The 22,312-nt window shown below is 39.2% G+C and overlaps 1 non-coding gene across 1 annotated transcript; it reads right to left on the bottom strand.

Moving 5' to 3' along the window:
- Window positions 1-7,538: 7,538 nt before the first annotated feature.
- LOC112760076 (small nucleolar RNA R71) lies at window positions 7,539-7,646 on the bottom strand. The gene has a single exon (XR_003180532.1). It is a non-coding gene; the product is annotated as a small nucleolar RNA R71 (small nucleolar RNA).
- Between the last annotated feature and the right edge of the window lie 14,666 nt (window positions 7,647-22,312).

The raw sequence follows: 22,312 nt of genomic DNA, 5'->3' as shown, positions 1-22,312 counted from the left end.
CATAAGCTCTGCTTTAAATTCACAGGAAGAGGAAGCACTTATTCAAGTGCTAAGGACACACAAGACAGCTCTTGGGTGGTCCATAGGTGACCTTAAGGGCATAAGCCCAGCTAGATGTATGCACAAAATCCTATTGGAGGATAATGCCAAACCAGTTGTTCAACTACAGAGGCAGCTAAATCCAGCCATGAAGGAAGTGGTGCAGAAAGAGGTCACCAAATTACTAGAGGCTGGGATTATTTATCCTATTTCTGATAGCCCCTGGGTGAGCCCTGTCCAAGTCGTCCCAAAAAAGGGAGGCATGACAGTGATTCATAATGAAAAGAATGAACTGGTTCCTACGAGAACAGTTACAGGGTGGCGCATGTGTATTGACTACAGAAGGCTCAATACAGCCACCAGAAAGGATCATTTTCCTTTACCATTCATAGACCAGATGCTAGAAAGACAGGCAGGTCATGATTATTACTGTTTTTTGGATGGCTACTCAGGCTATAGCCAGATTGCAGTAGATCCCCAGGATCAAGAGAAAACAGCATTCACATGTCCACCTGGAGTGTTTGCTTATAGAAGGATGCCAGTTGGGCTATGTAATGCGCCTGCAACCTTCCAGAGATGCATGCTCTCTATTTTCTTTGATATGGTGGAAAAATTTCTGGAAGTCTTCATGGATGACTTCTCAATATATCGAGACTCATTCAGCTCCTGTCTTGATCACCTGAAACTTGTTCTGAAAAGATGCCAAGAGACCAACCTAGTTTTAAACTGGGAAAAATGTCACTTCATGGTGACTGAGGGGATTGTCCTTGGGCATAAAATCTCAAACAAGGGAATAGAGGTAGATCAAGCAAAAATAGAGGTAATTGAAAAATTACCACCACCTGCTAATGTTAAGGCAATTAGAAGCTTTCTGGGGCATGCAGGATTCTATAGGAGGTTTATAAAGGATTTTTCAAAAATCGCAAAACCTCTGAGCAATCTGCTAGCTGCTGACACACCATTTGTGTTTACCACAGAGTGCCTGCAGGCGTTTGAAACGCTGAAAGCTAAGCTGGTCACAGCACCAGTCATTTCTGCACCAGACTGGACGTTACCATTTAAGCTAATGTGTGATGCCAGTGATCACGCCATTGGTGTAGTATTGGGACAGAGGCATGACAAGCTTCTGCATGTCATTTATTATGCCAGTCGCGTTCTAAATGATGCCCAGAAAAATTACACAACCACTGAAAAAGAATTACTTGCAGTGGTTTACGCCATTGACAAGTTCAGATCATACTTAGTAGGATCAAAAGTGATTGTGTATACTGACCATGCTACTCTTAAATATCTACTCACAAAGCAGGATTCAAAACCCAGGCTCATCAGATGGGTATTGCTTCTGCAAAAGTTTGATATAGAAATAAGAGACAGAAAAGGGACAGAGAACCAAGTGGCTGATCATCTATACCGGATAGAGCCAGTGGAAGGGACGTCCCTCCCTTTTCTTGAGATCTCTGAGACGTTTCCAGATGAGCATTTATTTGCCATTCAGGAAGCACCATGGTTTGCCGATATTGCAAACTATAAAGCTGCAAGGTTCATACCCAAGGAGTACAACAGGATACAAAAGAAGAAATTAATTACTGATGCAAAGTAATACTTGTGGGATGAACCCTATCTCTTTAAGAGATGTGCAGACGGAATAATCCGTAGGTGTGTGCCTAGAGAAGAAGCATAGAGGATCCTATGGCATTGCCATGGATCACAATACGGAGGCCATTTTGGAGGTGAGCGAACAGCCACCAAGGTCCTCCAATGTGGCTTCTATTGGCCCACACTCTATAAAGATTCTCGAGAGTTTGTACGTAACTGTGACAGTTGCCAAAGAGCTGGCAATCTGCCTCATGGTTACGCCATGCCTCAACAAGGAATCTTGGAGATTGAGTTGTTTGACGTATGGGGAATTGACTTCATGGGACCTTTCCCACCATCATACTCAAACACTTATATTCTGGTGGCAGTTGATTATGTATCAAAATGGGTTGAGGCCATCGCCACACCCACCAATGATACTAAAACAGTGCTGAAGTTCCTCCAGAAACATATCTTTAGCAGGTTCGGTGTCTCTAGAATACTAATCAGTGATGGGGGCACTCACTTCTGCAATAAACAGCTTTACTCTACCATGATTCGGTATGGGATTCGCCACAAGGTGGCTACTCCATATCATCCACAAACTAATGGGCAAGCTGAAGTCTTTAACAGAGAATTAAAGAGAATCCTGGAACGGACAGTAAATACCCGTAGAAAGGATTGGGCACGGAGCTTGGATGATGCTCTGTGGGCTTACAGAACAGCATTCAAGACCCCTATAGGGACCTCTCCATACCAACTCGTGTATGGTAAGGCATGTCACCTGCCCGTGGAACTGGAACATAAGGCCTACTGGGCAACCAGATTCCTAAACTTTGATGCCAAATTAGCAGGAGAAAAAAGATTGCTCCAGCTAAATGAGCTAGAGGAGTTCAGATTCACAGCTTTCGAAAATGCCAAGCTTTATAAAGAGAAATAAAAAAAGTGGCATGACAGAAAGCTGTCATCTAGAATCTTAGAACCAGGATAGAAGGTTCTGCTGTTCAACTCTAGACTCAGGCTATTCCCCGGGAAATTGAAATCCCGGTGGAAGGGACCATACGTGATTACAAGCGTATCACCATATGGTTATGTAGAGCTTCAAGATATTGACTCTGACAAGAAGTTCATTGTTAATGGACAGAGAATCAAGCACTATCTTGAAGGCAATGTTGAGCAAGAGTGCTCAAGGTTGAAGCTAGATTAAAGGCTCAGCAAGGTCCAGCTAAGGACATTAAAGAAGCGCTTGTTGGGAGGCAACCCAACTTTTAATTACTTTCATGGTTTTTCATGTTTTATTAGGTTCATGATCATGTGGAGTCACAAAATGAATATTAAAAAATTGAAAACGGAATCAAAAATAGCAGAAGAAAAATCACACCCTGGAGGAAGCACCTGTCTGGCGTTCAACGCCAGAACAGAGCATGGTTCTGGCGCTGAATGCCCAAAATGGGCAACATCCTGGCGCTGAACGCCCAGAACAAGCATGGTTCTGGCGTTCAACGCCAGAAATGGCTAGTAAATGGGCGTTGAACGCCCAAAATGGGCACCAACCTGGCGCTGAACGCCCAGAGTTGTGTGCAAGGGCATTTTGCATGCCTAAATTGGTGCAGGGATGTAAATGCCTTGACACCTCAAGATCTGTGGACCTCACAGGATCATTTCAAGATCTGTGGATCCCACAGGATCCCCACCTTCCCTCCTCATAATCCTAGTTTTTTTTTCTCCACATCTTCTTCTTCATCTATTCCTTCTTCTTTTGCTCGAGGGCAAGCAACATTCTAAGTTTGGTGTGGTAAAAAAATTATGTGAAGGATCTATAGCTCAGTGGTAGAACATGTGGCTGTAAATCAAGAGATCCCTGAGATACCTCAGGGGATGCACTTCCCTCCACATAATTATTGGAAGCAACTGAGGATAGAAATACCAAAAATCACTAGGAATCAAGCCACAAAGGCAAGGAAGAGACATAAAAGAGCTCAAGAACATCATTGGTTCCTCAAGAAGGAAATGCCATCATCACTAAGGTGGACTCGTTCCTTGTTCTTACTTTCTCTGTTTTTCGTTTTCTCTATGTTAAGTGCTTATCTATGTTTGTGTCTTCATTACATGATCATTAGTAGTAATTAGTGTCTATTTTGATTTTATCCCCAATTAAGTTATAGTCTATTTTTCTCATCATCAGCAAACATGAATAAAATAGTAGATCTTTTGAATAAGAGGCAATAAAATTTCGAGTTTTTAATAAGAAAAATTCTAATTAGTAACATGTGGTGGCAATGCTTTCTGTCTTCTGAATGAATGCTTGAACAGTGCATATGTCTTTTGAATTTGTTGTTTAAGACTGTTAAATATGTTGGCTCTTGAAAGAATGATGAACATGAGACATGTTATTGATAATCTGAAAAATCATAAAAATGATTCTTGAAGCAAGAAAAAGCAGCAAAGAACAAAGCTTGCAGAAAAAAAATATATATATAATAAAATAGGCGAAAAAAAAATAAATAGAAAGAAAAAGAAAAAGCAAGCAGAAAAAGCCAAAAGCTCTTAAAACCAAGAGGCAAGAGCAAAAAGCCAATAACCCTTAAAACCAAAAGGCAAGGGCAAATAAAAAGGATCCCAAGGCTTTGAGCATCAGTGGATAGGAGGGCCTAAAGGAATAAAATCCTGGTCTAAGCGGCTAAACCAAGCTGTCCCTAACCATGTGCTTGTGGCGTGAAGGTGTCAAGTGAAAACTTGAGACTGAGCGGTTAAAGTCAAGGTCCAAGGCAAAAAGAAGAGTGTGCTTAAGAACTCTGGACACCTCTAATTGGGGACTTTAGCAAAGCTGAGTCACAATCTAAAAGGTTCACCCAATTATGTGTCTATGGCATTTATGTATCCGGTGGTAATACTGGAAAACAAAGTGCTTAGGGCCACGGCCAAGACTCATAAAATAGCTGTGTTCAAGAATCATCACACTGAAATAGGAGAATCAATAACACTATCTGAATTCTAAGTTCCTATAGATGCCAATCACTCTGAGCTTCAATGGATAAAGTGAGATGCCAAAACTGTTCAGAAGCAAAAAGCTACTAGTCCCGCTCATCTAATTAGAATCTGAGCTTCACTCAAAAACTCTGAGATATTATTGCTTCTCAACCTATTAGTCTTCTATTTTATTTGTCTAGTTGCTTGAGGACAAGCAACAGTTTAAGTTTGGTGTTGTGATGAGCGGATATTTTATACGCTTTTTGGGGTTAATTTCATATAGTTTTGAGTATGTTCTAGTTAGTTTTTAGTCTATTTTCATTAGTTTTTAGGAAAAATTCATATTTCTAGACTTTACTATGAGTTGTGTGTTTTTCTGTAATTTCAGGTATTTTTCTGGCTGAATTTGAAGGAGCTGAGCAAAAATCTGATCCAGGCTGAAAAAGGACTGCTGATGCTGTTGGATTCTGACCTCCCTGCACTCAAAGTAGGGAGAGAACGAACAAAAAATTTTACAACCTAATCTGAGTAGCAATTTCGCATGTACCAAGTTTTTGGCGCCGTTGCCGGGGATTGTTCGAGTTTGGACAATTGACGGTTCATCTTGTTGCTCAGATTAGGTAATTTTATTTTTGTTTTATTTTCAAAAATCTTTCAAAAATTTCTCATCTGTTTTCGAAAATTATTCTAAATTTTTAAGAATAAATTCTAGTGTTTCATGAAGCATGTTAAAGCCATGTCTAATTCTTTTGGATAGGGGCTTCCAACCATCAGCATAGAGGCAAGTTAATTTGAATATCAGCTGTTGCATGCCTGATGTATGTCCTAAAGTTGACTGGCTATTAAGCCATGTCCAACCCTTTGATTGGAGCTTTGGGCTAATATTGAAGGATTCTTGGAATTCATATTAAAAATTTTGGAATCCTTATTTTTCTTTTTCACACTAATTTTCGAAAAATCCAAAAAAATCATAAAATCGTAAAAATCAAAAAAAATATTTTGTGTTTCTTGTTTGAGTCTTGAGTCAATTTCAAGTTTGGTGTCAATTGCATTTTTCTAAAAAAAAAATTCTTTGTATTTTTCGAAAATTCATGCATTCATAGTGTTCTTCATGATCTTCAAGCTGTTCTTGGCCAGTCTTCTTGTTTGATCTTCATATTTTCTTGTTTTGTGTCTTTTCTTGTTTTTCATATGCATTATTGCATTCATAGAGTCTATACATGAAAAATTTCTAAGTTTGGTGTCTTGCATGTTTTCTTTTCTTGAAAATTTTTCAAAAATATGTTCTTGATGTTCATCATAATCTTCAAAGTGTTCTTGGTGTTCATCTTGACATTCATAGCATTCTTGCATGAATTCATTGTTTTGATCTGAAATTTTCATGCATTGAGCATTTTCATTGTTTTTCTATCTCATCATTAAAAATTCAAAAATAAAAAAAATATCTTTTCTTTTTTTATCTCAAAATTTCGAAAATTTGGATTGACCTTTTCAAACATTTTTAAAATCTAGTTGTTTCTTATGATCAAATCAAATTTTCAATTTAAAAATCCTATCTTTTTCAAAATCTTTTTCAAAAATTAAATCTTTTTCATTTTTCTTATTTATTTTCGAAAATTTTAAAAATATTTTTCAAAAATCTTTTTCTCAATTTTATCTCATAATTTTCGAAAATATCATCAACAATTAATGTTTTGATTCAAAAATTTCAAGTTTGTTACTTACTTGTTAAGAAAGATTCAAACTTTAAGTTCTAGAATCATATCTTGTGATTTCTTGTGAAATCAAGTCATTAATTGTGATTTTAAAAATCAAATCTTTTGCAAAACTAATTTCAATCATATCTTTTCAAAAATATCTTTTTATCTTATCTTTTTCAAATCATATCTTTTTAATCATATCTTTTTAAAACATATCTTTTTCAAAAATTTGATTTTAAAAATATCTTTTCTAACTTCTTATCTTCTTATCTTTTCAAAAATTGATTTTCAAATTTGTTTCAACTAACTAACTAACTTTTTGTTTGTTTCTTATCTCTTTCAAAACCACCTAACTAACTATCCCTCTCTAATTTTCGAAAATATCTCCCTCTTTTTCAAAAATTCTCTTTCATTAAATAGTTATTTCAATTTTCAATTTTAATTGGATTTCATTCCTAATTTTCGAAAATCACTAACCCCTTTTCAAAATTTTATTTTCGAAAATTCTCCCTCTCTCTCATCTCCTTCTATTTATTTATTCATCTACTAACACTTCATCTCACCCAAATTCGAACCTCCTCTTCCATCTGTGTTCGAAAATTTTCTCTTCTTCCCTTCTTTACATTACATTCTTTTCTTCTTCTACTCACACAGGGAAACCTCTATACCTGGGTAAAAAGGATCTCTATTATTATTATTTTTCCGTTCCCTCTTTTTCATATGAGCAGGAACAAGGACAAGAACATTCTTGTTGAAGCAGACCCTGAACTTGAAAGGACTCTGAAGAGGAAACTAAGAGAAGCTAAAATACAACAATCCAGAGATAACCTTACAGAAATTTTTGAACAGGAAGAAGAGATGGCAGCCGAAAATAATAATAATGCAAGGAGGATGCTTGGTGACTTTACTGCACCTAATTCCAATTTACATGGAAGAAGCATCTCCATCCCTGCCATTGGAGCAAACAACTTTGAGCTTAAACCTCAATTAGTTTCTCTTATGCAACAAAACTGCAAGTTTCATGGACTTCCATCTGAAGATCTTTTTCAGTTCTTAACTGAATTCTTGCAGATCTGTGATACTGTTAACACTAATGGAGTAGATCCTGAAGTCTACAGGCTCATGCTTTTCCCTTTTGCTATAAGAGACAGAGCTAGAATATGGTTGGATTCTCAACCTAAGGATAGCCTGAACTCTTGGGATAAGCTGGTCAAGGCTTTCTTAGCCAAGTTGTTTCCTCCTCAAAAGCTGAGTAAGCTTAGAGTGGATGTTCAAACCTTCAGACAGAAAGAAGGTGAATCCCTCTATGAAGCTTGGGAGAGATACAAGGAACTGACCAAAAAGTGTCCTTCTGACATGCTTTCAGAATGGACCATCCTGGATATATTCTATGATGGTCTATCTGAATTAGCTAAAATATCATTGGATACTTCTGCAGGTAGATCCATTCACCTAAAGAAAATGCCTGCAGAAGCTCAAGAACTCATTGACATGGTTGCTAATAACCTGTTCATGTACACTTCTGAGAGGAATCCTATAAGTAATGAGACGCCTCAGAGGAAGGGAGTTCTTGAAATTGATACTCTGAATGCCATATTGGCTCAGAATAAAATATTGACTCAGCAAGTCAATATGATTTCTCAAAGTCTGAATGGAATGCAAGCTGCATCCAACAGTACTCAAGAGGCATCTTCTGAAGAAAAAGCTATCCTGATAACCCTGCAATAGCAGAGGTAAATTATATGGGTGAACCTTATGGAAACACCTATAACCCCTCATGGAGAAATCACCCAAATTTCTCATGGAAGGATCAACAAAAGCCTCAACAAGGCTTTACTAATGGTGGAAGAAACAAGTTTAGCAACAGCAAGCCTTTTCCATCATCCACTCAGCAACAGACAGAGAATTCTGAGCAGAATCCATCTAGCTTGGCAAATTTAGTTTCTGATCTATATAAGGCCACTCTGAGTTTCATGAATGAAACAAGATCCTCCATTAGAAATTTGGAGGCACAAGTGGGCCAGCTGAGTAAGAAGAACACTGAAACTCCTCCTAGTACTCTCTCAAGCAATACAGAAGAGAATCCAACGAGAGAGTGCAAGGCCATTGATATAACAATCATGGCCGAATCCAAGGAGGAAGGGGAGGACGTGAATCCCAATGAGGAAGACCTCCTGAGACGTCCAGTGATCAACAAGGAGTTTCCCTTTGAAGAACCAAAGGACTCTGAGGCTCATCTAGAGACCATAGAGATTCCATTAAACCACCTTACGCCCTTCATGAGCTCTGATGAGTAGTCCTCTTCAGAAGAGAATGAGGATTTTATAGAAGAGCAAGTTGCCAAGTTCCTTGGTGCAATCATGAAGCTGAATGCCAATTTAATCGATAATGAGACTTGGGGAGATGAACCTCCTCTGTTCACCAATGAACTAAATGCATTGGATCAACTGAGATTGCCTCAGAAGAAACAGGATCCTGGAAAATTCCTAATACCTTGTACTATAGGCACCATGACCTTTGAGAAGGCTCTATGTGACCTTGGGTCAGGGATAAACCTCATGCCCCTCTCTGTAATGGAGAAACTGGGAATCTTTGAGGTGCAAGCTGCTAAAATCTCATTAGAGATGGCAGACAACTCAAGAAAAGAGGCTTATGGACAAGTAGAGGACGTGTTAGTAAAGGTTGCAGGCCTTTACATCCCTGCTGATTTCATAATCCTAGATACTGGGAAGGATGAGGATGAATCCATCATTCTTGGAAGACCCTTCCTAGCCACAACAAGAGCTGTGATTGATGTAGACAGAGGTGAACTAGTCCTTCAATTGAATGAGGACTCCCTTGTGTTTAAAACTCAAGGACATCCTTCTGTAAACATGGAAAAGAGGCACAGTAAGCTTCTCTCAAAACAGAGTCAACCAGAGCCCCCACAGTCAAACTCTAAGTTTGGTGTTAGGAGGCCACAACCAAATTCTAAGTTTGGTGTTGAACTCCCATATCCAAACTCTAAGTTTGGTGTTGGGGAGTCTCAACAATGCTCTGAACATCTGTGAGGCTCCATGAGAGCCCACTGTCAAGCTATTGACATTAAAGAAGTGCTTGTTGGGAGGCAACCTAATTTTTATTTATCTAATTTTAATTTATTTTTATTGTTATTTCATGTTTTATTAGGTTCATGATCATGTGGAGTCACAAAATAAATATAAAAATTGAAAACAGAATCAAAAATAGCGAAAGAAAAATCACACCCTGGAGGAGGATCTAACTGGCGTTTAAACGCGAGTAAGGAGCATCTGGCTGGCGTTGAACGCCAGAAACAAGCAGCATCCTGGCGTTCAGACGCCAGAAATGCACAGTGAAGAAGAGCTGGCATTGAACGCCAGAAACAAGCATCTGGCTGGCGTTTAACGCCAGAAATATGCTGCATCTGGGCGCTGAACGCCTAGAACAAGCATCAATTCGGCGTTTAAACGCCAGAATTGCATGCAAAGGCATTTTACATGCCTAATGGGTGCAGGGATGCAAATCCTTGACACCTCAGGATCTGTGGACCCCACAGGATCATCTCAGCATCTGTGGACCCCACAGGATCCCCACCTACCACCACTCACTCTCTTCCCTCTTCTCAATGTTCATCCTCTCTTCCCAATAAACACTCTTCCCCAAAACTCTTCACCAATCACCTCAATCTCTCTCTTCCCTATCACCACTTCACCACTCACATCCATCCACTCTACCTCATAAACTCCACCTACCTTCAAAATTCAAAAACAATTTTCCACCCAAACCCACCCTATATGGCCGAAACTAAACCCCCCTCCCTTCCCTATATAAAGCCCTCCACTCTTCTTCATTTTCACACAACACAACCCTCTCTTCCCCTTCTTGGCCGAATACACCTCTCCCTCCTCTCCTCCATATTTTCTTCTTCTTCTTCATCTATTCTTTCTTCTCTTGCTCGAGGGCGAGCAATATTCTAAGTTTGGTGTGGTAAAAGCATAAGCTTTTTGTTTTTCCATTACCATTGATGGCACCTAAGACCGGAGAATCCTCTAGAAAAGGGAAAGGGAAGACAAAAGCTTCCACTTCCGAGTCATGGGAGATGGAAAGATTCATCTCCAAAGCTCATCAAGACCACTTCTATGATGTTGTGGCCAAGAAGAAGGTGATCCCCGAGGTCCCTTTCAAACTCAAGAGAAATGAGTATCCGGAGATCCGACATGAGATCCATAGAAGAGGTTGGGAAGTTCTAACAAACCCCATCTAACAAGTCAGAATTCTAATGGTTCAAGAGTTCTATGCTAATGCATGGATCACAAGGAACCATGATCAAAGTAAGAACCCGAACCCAAAGAATTATCTCACTATGGTTCGGGGGAATTACTTAGATTTTAGTCTGGAAAATGTAAGGTTGGCGTTCAACTTGCCAATGATGGAAGAGAACGCACGCCCCTACACAAGGAGAGTCAACTTTGATCAAAGGTTGGACCAAGTCCTCATGGACATATGTGTGGAAGGAGCTCAATAGAAGATTGACTCAAAAGGCAAACCGGTTCAACTTAGAAGACTGGACCTCAAGCCTGTGGCTAGAGGATGGTTGGAGTTCATCCAACGCTCCATCATCCCCACTAGCAACCGATCTGAAGTTACTGTGGATCGGGCCATCATGATTCATAGCATCAGGATTGGTGAGGAAGTAGAAGTTCATGAAGTCATCTCCCTTGAACTCTACAAAATAGCCGAAAAGTCCTCTCCCTTGGCAAGGCTAGCTTTTCCTCATCTTATTTGCCATCTATGTTACTCAGCTGGAGCTTTCATAGAAGGAGACATTCCCATTAAGGAAGAGAAGCCCATCACTAAGAAAAGGATGGAGCAAACAAGAGAGCCCACTCATGGAGCTCAAGAAACACATGAGGAAGCTCATCATCAAGAAATCCCTGAGATACCTCAAGGGATGCACTTCCCTCCACAGAATTTTTGGGAGCAAATCAACACCTCCCTAGGAGAATTAAGTTCTAACATGGGACAACTAAGGGTGGAACATCAAGAGCACTCCATCATACTCCATGAAATTAGAGAAGATCAAAGAGCAATGAGGAAGGAGAAACAAAGACAAGGAAGAGACATAGAAGAGCTCAAGGACATCATTGGTTCCTCAAGAAGGAAACGCCACCATCACTAAGGTGAACTCATTCCTTGTTCTTACATTCTCTGTTTTTCGTTTTCTCTATGCTAAGCGTTTATCTGTGTTTGTGTCTTTATTACATGATCATTAGTATTAAGTGTCTATGCCTTAAAGTAGTGAATATGAATCCATCACCTCTCTTAAATGAAAAATGTTTTAATTCAAAAGAACAAGAAGTACATGAGTTTCGAATTTATCTTTGAACTTAGTTTAATTATATTGATGTGGTGACAATGCTTCTTGTTTTCTGAATGAATGCTTGAACAGTGCATATGTCTTTTGAAGTTGTTGTTTAAGAATGTTAAATATGTTGGCTCTTGAAAAAATGATGACAAGGAGACATGTTATTTGATAATCTGAAAAATCATAAAAATGATTCTTGAAGCAAGAAAAAGCAGTGAATACAAAGCTTGCAGAAAAAAAAAGAAAAAAAATGGCGAAAAAAATAGAAAAAGAAAAAGCAAGCAGAAAAAGCCAAAAGCTCTTAAAACAAAAAGGCAAGAGCAAAAAGCCAATAGCCCTTAAAACCAAAAGGCAAGGGTAAATAAAAAGGATCCCAAGGCTTTGAGCATCAGTGGATAGGAGGGTCTAAAGGAATAAAATCCTGGCCTAAGCGGCTAAACCAAGTTGTCCCTAACCATGTGCTTGTGGCGTGAAGGTGCAAGTGAAAACTTGAGACTGAGCGGTTAAAGTCAAGGTCCAAAGCAAAAAAAAAAAAGAGTATGCTTAAGAACCCTGGACACCTCTAATTGGAAATTTTAGCAAAGCTGAGTCACAATCTAAAAAGGTTCACCCAATTATGTGTCTGTGGCATTTATATATCCGGTGGTAATACTGGAAAACAAAGTGCTTAGGGCCACGGCCAAGACTCATAAAGTAGCTGTGTTCAAGAATCAACATACTGAACTAGGAGAATCAATAACACTATCTGAACTCTGAGTTCCTATAGATGCCAATCATTCTGAACTTCAATGAATAAAGTGAGATGCCAAAACTATTCAAGAGGCAAAAAGCTACAAGTCCCGCTCATCTGATTGGAGCTATGTTTCATTGATAGTTTGGAATTTATAGTATATTCTCTTCTTTTTATCCTATTTGATTTTCAGTTGCTTGGGGACAAGCAACAATTTAAGTTTGGTGTTGTGATGAGCGGATAATTTATACGCTTTTTGGCATTATTTTTAGTATGTTTTTAGTAGGATCTAGTTACTTTTAGGGATGTTTTTATTAGTTTTTATGTTAAATTCACATTTCTGGACTTTACTATGAGTTTGTGTATTTTTCTGTGATTTCAGGTATTTTCTGGCTGAAATTGAGGGACTTGAGCAAAAATCATATTCAGAGGTTGAAGAAGGACTGCTGATGCTATTGGATTCTGACCTCCCTGCACTCAAAGTGAATTTTCTGGAGCTACAGAACTCCAACTGGCACGCTTTCAATTGCGTTAGAAAGTAGACATCCAGGTCTTTCCAGAAATATATAATAGTCCATATTTTGGCCAAGTTTAGATGACGCAAAAGGGCATTGAATGCCAGTTCTACGCTGCAGTCTGGAGTTAAACGCCAGAAACACGTCACGAACCAGAGTTGAACGCCAAAAATACGTTACAACTTGGCGTTCAACTCCAAAAGAAGCCTCTGCACGTGGAAAGCTAAAGCTCAGCCCAATCACACACCAAGTGGGCCCCGGAATTGGATTTATGAATCAATTACTTACTTCTGTAAACCCTAGTAGCTAGTTTAGTATAAATAGGACTTTTTACTATTGTATTAGTCATTCTGAGTGGTATCTTCGGATCATCTTTTGATCTATTGATCACGCATGGGGGCTGGCCAATCGGCCATGCCTGAACCTTTCACTTATGTATTTTCAACGGTAGAGTTTCTACACTCCATAGATTAAGGTGTGGAGCTCTGCTGTTCCTCATGAATTAATGCAAAGTACTACTATTTTCTATTCAATTCAACTTATTCCGCTTCTAAGATATCCATTCGTTCCCAAGAACATGATGGATGTGATGATTATGTGACGCTCATCATCATTCTCACTTATGAACGCGTGCCTGACAAACACTTCCGTTCTACATGCAAACAAGCTAGAATGAATATCTCTCAGATATCTAATACAGGGGACCGAGCCCGAGTTATTAATATCTTCGTGGTATAAGTTAGAACCCATGGATGGCCATTCTTGAGATCCAGAAAGTCTAAACCTTGTCTGTGGTATTCCGAGTAGGATCTGGGAAGGGATGGCTGTGACGAACTTCAAACTCGCGAGTGCTGGGCGTAGTGACAGACGCAAAAGGAGGGTGAATCCTATTCCAGTATGATCGAGAACCTCAGATGATTAGCCGTGCCGTGACAGAGCATTTGGACCTTTTTCACAAGAGGATGGGATGTAGCCATTGACAACGGTGATGCCCTTACAGAAAGCTTGCCATGGAAAGGAGTAAGACTGATTGGATGAAGACAGCGGGAAAGCAGAGAGTCAGAGGAACGAAAGCATCTCTATACGCTTATCTGAAATTCTCACCAATGAATTACATAAGTATTTCTATCTTTATTTTTTATTTATTTGTTATTATTATTCAAAAACTGCATAACCATTTGATATCCGCCTGATTGAGATTTACAAGATGACCATAGCTTGCTTCATACCAACAATCTCTGTGGGATCGACCCTTACTCACGTAAGGTTTTATTACTTGGACGACCCAGTGCACTTGCTGGTTAGTTGTGCGAAGTTGTGAAGTTATGTTTGGACCATGGTATTGTGCACCAGTTATTGGCGCCATTGCGAGGGAGAGAACGAACAAAAAATTTTACAACCTAATCTGAGTAGCAATTTTGCATGTACCAAGGAGGAATGTGCACAATCTCCAATACATATTTTGATCAATGAGGAAGAATTGGAAGAAGTTGACAAGCAAGGAGAAGTTGAGGAAAGTTGTCAAGAGGTGGAAGTCATCAAGGAGGAGTCAAAGAAAGTGGAGCTTACATTATCAAAGCCATCAGATGCCTTCCTTGCTAAGTCACCATCCAAATTACATATTGAGTGGGTAATCATCTCATCCTTTTAATTTTCTTGGCCTATATCAATATGCTCTATTAGAAACGGATGGTCAACTTGCAGTTCTTTGTGGGTTGGCAAGTAAGAAAGAGTTGGATGTTAGTTGGCAACAAGAATCAAGGTGCATAGTTGAAGGAAGCTCAATTTTTGGGGTCCAAAGGTGGAGTGAAGCTCAATTCAATGGATTTAGGGTGAGGATTAGGAGCTCTAAGGGGAATTCAATAATGTTGTCACCCAATTAGAAGCATGAAGATCAAGAGGAAAGGGTGTTGACAAACAAAGTATGGGACCCCGGAATCCACATCAACAATCATCAATCTTGGGGTTTTGCTACTTGCTTGAGATTCTTTGAAAGAGTGGCATGCATAATTTAGGATCCCAGAGGCTATTGGAATTGCAAACATTGGTGGGGATTCAAGGAAGAGTTCAAGCACAAGCCACCATAACAAGGAGCTTCCCAATTGTCCAACTTAAGGACTTAAACTAAAAGTGCTAGGTGGGAGACACCCCACCATGGTAAACTCTTTCCATTCTCTTGTAGATATAATCAATGCATGAATTGAGTTTCCATTGTAGGTAGTTTTTCTTATTTTCTATATCCTTGTACATATTGCTTTGATTGATAGGGTTCTTGTTAAATTCATGTTTTGATTAAGATAGTGTTTTGAATTGCATTTTGCTTGAAGTGCAAGTTTTGTTTGTTTTGTCTTTGAAAATTTTTCAAAAACAAAAAGATTTTTGTTAAATTTAAATTTTGGTTGATTTAGAATATTTATAGGTTAGGAGAGTGTTAAATTCTGTTTTTAGGCTTCTTAAAAAAAAAAAAGGGGGGCGCGCATGCGCCGTGTGCTATGTTAGGACTCATGGTACAAAAACCAGAGAGTTGCGCTGGAGTGGTGCTGCTTTTGTGCGAATAGCACAATTTAGCTCCACGCGTACGCGTGGATGATGCGTAAGCATCAGCTCTCTTTTTTGTGTTCCACGCGTACATGTGGTCGACGCTTACGCGTCGTTTCCCCTCTTGCTTTTCGCGCGCGCGCGTCGCCCATGCATGCGCGTCGCCTTTGCGCCCTGTTTTTTGTTCCTTTTTTCTTCTTTCCTTCTTCTTTCTTTCTACCTTTATTCTTCTCTCTTCCTCCTTTCTTACTTTCTTCTTCTCCCTCTCTTTAAAATTCCACTTCTCATTTTTCTTATTTTTCATTTTCTTTTGTATGTCGCATTTGCTTATTTTCATTCATGGCATTTTAATTTTATTTTTGTAGCTTGTTCTTATTTTCTTTTCTAAGTTTTTTATTTTAACATTGGTTGAATTTCTCTTACTCAATTGTTGAGAATTTCTTGGATTATTTTGGTTCTTCTTGACTTGTTTGGTATTGTTGGGTGATGAAACTTTTAAATCAATGCTTAACCTTTGATGACTCTTGTATCCTCTATGCATTGATATGAACTCATATTGTCTTTCATGACCTACTCTTTCCTATTTGAACTTGATGCTTCTGAGTGTTCTCTTCATGCCATTTGCTTATGCTTTGATTTTACTCTTGCATCAAGTATTAGTTGATATGTCTTAGCTCATATTGTTTTCTCACTTACATGTTGTAGCTACCATGTAGTTGAGAACCTTACTTTTATTTGGCATAAGCCCCGCCCATGTTCTATTTGCTTTGAGATCTTTACTTGTGGGCTTATTCTTCTTTCTTTTTTTTCTCTCCTTTTAGGTTGGCCACCAAGAAGGGAAAGGAAAAGCTTCAAAATGGGGCAACAAACATATTCATCTGCACAATCTTTTGTAGCAACCCATCCACCTTGCTCTTCTTTGCATTCACCGAGGACGGTGCAAATTTCTAAGTGTGGGGAGGTCGAGGACCGACCTCCGTGGGTAACAATTTCCTTTTCCAACACCAATTCTTAATTTTCTTTGTTAGTTAATTGTTGCATTGCATGATAGGTTGCATGTTAGTTAGAGCTTGTACATATTTTACCACTTCTTTTTATGTTAGGACTACTTGGTTAGAGTAATTATTTTCCTTCCAAGAAAACTATTTTAGGGCATCCTACCAATTTGAAATTTTTTTTTTTTGTGTTGAACTTGCTTGAAGGAATTAATTTTGGAACATGGTTTTTGAGCTAAGAACACACAAGCATGTGAGTTTTGAGCCCAATTGTGTGGTTACATCATATAACCACTTATTTCTATTCTTGTGTGCATTATTCTCTTTCTATGATTGCAATCTTTGATTTGTTTGATTCTTTATGTCCATTATTTCGTGTATGAATGCATTTATATGATTGAGGCCATCATTTCATTTAGCTCACTTACCCAAATAGCCTATCTTTCATCAACCATTGTTAGCCAATTTTGAGCCTATTCAATCCCTTTTGTTCTTAATTTTAGCACATCACTACTCCTAAGTGAAAAATAATAAATGTCCTTAACTTGGATCTTTGAGTAGCTTAGGCTAGTGGTATGCGAAATTGTTACTCAGGTTGTAAAATTTGTTGTTCATTCTCTCCCTGGCAATGGCACCAACAAACTGGTGCACAATACCATGGTCCAAACATAACTTCACAACTTCGCACAACTAACCAGCAAGTGCACTGGGTCGTCCAAGTAATAAAACCTTACGTGAGTAAGGGTCGATCCCACGGAGATTGTTGGTATGAAGCAAGCTATGGTCATCTTGTAAATCTCAGTCAGGCAGATATCAAATGGTTATAGTATTTTTGAATAATAATAATAATAAATAAACAAAAAATAAAGATAAAAATACTTATGTATATCATTGGTGAGAATTTCAGATAAGCGTATAGAGATGCTTTCGTTCCTCTGAATCTCTGCTTTCCCGCTGTCTTCATCCAATCAGTCTTACTCCTTTCCATGGCAAGCTTTCTGTAAGGGCATCACCGTTGTCAATGGCTACATCCCATCCTCTCTGTGAAAAAGGTCCAAATGCTCTGTCACGGCACGGCTAATCATCTGGAGGTTCTCGATCATACTGGAATAGGGTTCACCCTCCTTTTGCGTCAGTCACTACGCCCAGTACTCGCGAGTTTGAAGTTCGTCACAGCCATCCCTTCCCAGATCCTACTCGGAATACCACAGATAAGGTTTAGAATTTCCGGATCTCAGGAATGGCCATCCATGGGTTCTAACTTATACCACGAAGATTCTAATATCTCGGACTCGGTCCTCTATATTAGATATCTAAGAGATACTCATTCTAGCTTGTTTGCATGTAGAACGGAAGTGTTTGTCAGGCACGCGTTCATAAGTGAGAATGATGATGAGCGTCACATAATCATCACATTCATCATGTTCTTGGGTGCGAATGGATATCTTAGAAGCGGAATATGTTGAATTGAATAGAAAAACAGTAGTACTTTGCATTAAATCAGGAGGAACAGCAGAGCTCCACACCTTGATCTATGGAGTGCAGAAACTCTACTGTTGAAAATACATAAGTAATAAAGGTTCAGGCATGGCCAAATGGCCAGCCCCCAAACGTGATCAATATGATCCCAAGTTGAACTAAAAATCATAAGATGTTCTAAATACAATAGTTAAAAGTCCTATTTATACTAAACTAGCTACTAGGGTTTACAAAAGTAAGTAATTGATGCATAAATCCACTTCCGGGGCCCACTTGGTGTGTGCTTGGGCTGAGATTAAAGTTTACACGTACAGAGGCTTTTTTTGGAGTTGAATGCCAAGTTGTAACGTGTTTTTGGCGTTCAACTCTGGTTTGTGACGTGTTTCTGGCGTTTAACTCCAGACTGCAGCGTAGAACTGGCGTTCAACGCCCTTTTGCGTCATCTAAACTCGGCCAAAGTATGGACTATTATATATTTCTGGAAAGACCTGGATGTCTACTTTCTAACGCAATTGAAAGCGTGCCAGTTGGAGTTCTGTAGCTCCAGAAAATTCACTTTGAGTGCAGGGAGGTCAGAATCCAACAGCATCAGCAGTCCTTCTTCAACCTCTGAATCTGATTTTTGCTCAAGTCCCTCAATTTCAGCCAGAAAATACCTGAAATCACAGAAAAACACACAAATTCATAGTAAAGTCCAGAAATGTGAATTTAACATAAAAACTAATAAAAACATCCCTAAAAGTAACTAGATCCTACTAAAAGCATACTAAAAATAATGCCAAAAAGCGTATAAATTATCCGCTCATCACAACACCAAACTTAAATTGTTGCTTGTCCCCAAGCAACTGAAAATCAAATAGAATAAAAAGAAGAGAATATACTATAAATTCCAAACTATCAATGAAACATAGCTCCAATCAGATGAGCGGGACTTGTAGCTTTTTGCCTCTTGAATAGTTTTGGCATCTCATTTTATCCATTGAGGTTCAGAATGATTGGCATCTATAGGAACTCAGAGTTCAGATAGTGTTATTGATTCTCCTAGTTCAGTATGTTGATTCTTGAACACAGCTACTTTATGAATCTTGGCCGTGGCCCTAAGCACTTTGTTTTCCAGTATTACCACCGGATACATAAATGCTACAGACACATAATTGGGTGAACTTTTTCAGATTGTGACTCAGCTTTGCTAAAGTCCCCAATTAGAGGTGTCCAGGGTTCTTAAGCACACTCTGTTTTTGCTTTGGACCTTGACTTTAACCGCTCAGTCTCAAGTTTTCACATGACACCTTCACGCCATAAGCACATGGTTAGGGACAGCTTGGTTTAGCCGCTTAGGCCAGGATTTTATTCCTTTTTCTGCTTGCTTTTTCTTTTTCTATTTTTTCTTTGGGATCCTTTTGCCTTTTATTTACCCTCCTATCCTTTTTTTTTCTGCAAGCTTTGTATTCACTGCATTTTTCTTGCTTCAAGAATCATTTTGATGATTTTTCAGATTATCAAATAACATGTCTCCTTGTCATCATTCTTTCAAGAGCCAACATATTTAACATTCTAAAATACCAACTTCAAAAAGACATATGCACTGTTCAAGCATTCATTCAGAAAACAAAAAGTATTGTCACCACATCAAAATAATTAAACTAGTTTCAAGGATGAATTCGAAACCATGTACTTCTTGTTCTTTTGTAATTAAAACATTTTTCATTTAAGAGAGGTGATGGATTCATAGGACATTCATAACTTTAAGATAAAGTTACTAAACACTAATGATCATGTAATAAGACACTAACATAGATAAGCACTTAACATAAAGAAAATGAAAAACAGAAAATTTGAGAACAAGGAATGGGTCCACCTTAGTGATGGTGGCATTTTCTTCTTAAGGAACCAATGATGTCCTTGAGCTCTTCTATGTCTCTTCCTTGTCTTTGTTGCTCCTCCCTCATAGCTCTTTGATCTTCTCTAATTTCATGGAGGATGATTGAGTGCTCTTGATGTTCCACCCTTAGTTGTCCCATGTTGGAACTCAGTTCTCCTAGGGAGGTGTTGATTTGCTCCCAAAAGTTCTGTGGAGGAAAGTGCATCCCTTGAGAAATCTCAGGGATTTCTTGGTGATGAGCTTCTTCATGCGTCTCTTGAGATCCATGAATAGGCTCTCTTGTTTGCTCCATCCTTTTCTTAGTGATGGACTTGTCCTCATCAATGAGGATATCTCCCTCTATGTCAATCCCAGCCGAGTTGCATAGATGGCAAATGAGGTGAGGAAAGGCTAACCTTGCCATAGTGGAGGACTTGTCAGCCACCTTGTAGAGTTCTTGAGGTATAATCTCATGAACCTCCACTTCCTCCCCAATCATGATGCTATGGATCTTGATAGCCCGGTCTATAGTAACTTCAGACCGGTTGCTAGTGGGGATGATTGAGTGTTGAATGAACTCCAACCATCCTCTAGCTACAGGCTTAAGGTCCAATCTTCTTAGTTAAACCGGTTTGCCTTTTGAGTCAATCTTCCATTGAGCTCCTTCCACACATATGTCCATGAAGACTTGGTCCAACCTTTGATCAAAGTTGACTCTTCTTGTGTAGGGGCGTGCGTTCTCTTCTATCATTGGCAAGTTGAACGCCAACCTCACATTTTCCGGACTAAAATCTAAGTATTTCCCCTGAACCATGGTGATATAATTCTTTGGGTTCGGGTTCTTACTTTGATCATGGTTCCTAGTGATCCATGCATTAGCATAGAACTCTTGAACCATTAGAATTTTGACTTGTTGGATGGGGTTTGTTAGAACTTCCCAACCTCTTCTTTGGATCTCATGTCAGATCTCCGGATACTCATTTTTCTTCAGTTTAAAAGGGACCTCGGGGATCACCTTCTTCTTGGCCACAACATCATAGAAGTGGTCTTGATGGGCTTTGGAGATGAATCTTTCCATCTCCCATGACTCGGAGGTGGAAGCTTTTGTCTTCTCTTTCCCTTTTCTAGAGGATTCTCCGGTCTTAGGTGCCATTAATGGAAATGAAAAAAACAAAAAGCTTATGCTTTTACCACACCAAACTTAAAATATTGCTCGTCCTCGAGCAAGAGAAGAAAGAAAAGAAGAAGAAGAAGAAGAAATAGAAGAGAGGGAGAGAGGGTTGTGTTTCGGCCAAGAAGGGGAAGAGAGGGTTGTGTTGTGTGAAAATGAAGAAGAATGGAGGGGTTTATATAGTGTAGGGAGGGGGGTTAGGTTCAGCCATTTAGGGTGGGGATCCTGTGGGGTCCACAGATGCTGAAATGATCCTGTGGGGTCCATAGATCCTGAGGTGTCAAGGATTTACATCCCTGCACCAATTAGGCATGTAAAATGTCTTTGCATGCAATTCTGGCATTTAAACGCCGAATTGATGCTTGTTCTGGGCGTTCAGCGCCCAGATGCAGCATGTTTCTGGCGTTGAACACCAGTTCTATGCTTGTTTCTGGCGTTCAGCGCCAGCTTTCCTCAGTGTGCATTTCTGGCGTCTGAACGCCAGAATGCTGCTTGTTTTGGGCGTAAAAATGCCAGATCCATGCTCTGTTCTGGCATTGAACGCTAGCCAGATGCTCCTTACTGGCGTTTAAACGCCAGTAAGTCCTTCCTCCAGGATGTGATTTTTCTTCTGCTGTTTTTGATTCTGTTTTTAATTTTTTGATTTATTTTGTGACTCCACATGATCATGAACCTAATAATACATGAAAGAACAATAAAAATAAAAATAGAATTAGATAAATAAAAAAAATTGGGTTGCCTCCCAACAAGCGCTTTTTTAATGTCAATAGCTTGACAGTGGGCTCTCATGGAGCCACACAGGTGATCAGGTCAATTTTATAGACTCCCAACACCAAACTTAGAGTTTGGATATGGGAGTTCAACACCAAACTTAGAGTTTGGTTGAGGCCTCCCAACACCAAACTTAGAGTTTGACTGTGGGGGCTTTAGTTGATTCTGTACTGAGAGAAGCTTACTGTGCCTCTTTTTCATGTTTACAGAAGGATGACCTTGAGTTTTAAACACAAGGGAGTCCTTATTCAATTGAAGGACTAGTTCACCTCTGTCTACATCAATCACAGCTCTTGCTGTGGCTAGGAAGGGTCTTCCAAGAATGATGGATTCATCCTCATCCTTCCCAATATCCAGGATTATGAAATCAGCAGGGATGTAAAGGCCTTCAACCTTTACTAACACGTCCTCTACTTGTCCATAAGCCTCTTTTCTTGAGTTGTCTGCCATCTCTAATGAGATTCTGGCAGCTTGCACCTCAAAGATTCCCAGTTTCTCCATTACAGAGAGTGGCATGAGGTTTATTCCTGACCCAAGGTCACATAAAGCCTTCTCAAAGGTTATGGTGCCTAAGGTACAAGGTATTAGGAACTTTTCAGGATC

This window comes from Arachis hypogaea, chromosome 16, assembly GCF_003086295.3.
Source record: "Arachis hypogaea cultivar Tifrunner chromosome 16, arahy.Tifrunner.gnm2.J5K5, whole genome shotgun sequence".
Taxonomy (NCBI): Eukaryota; Viridiplantae; Streptophyta; class Magnoliopsida; order Fabales; family Fabaceae; genus Arachis; species Arachis hypogaea.
This window is presented reverse-complemented; position numbering and strand designations above follow the sequence as displayed.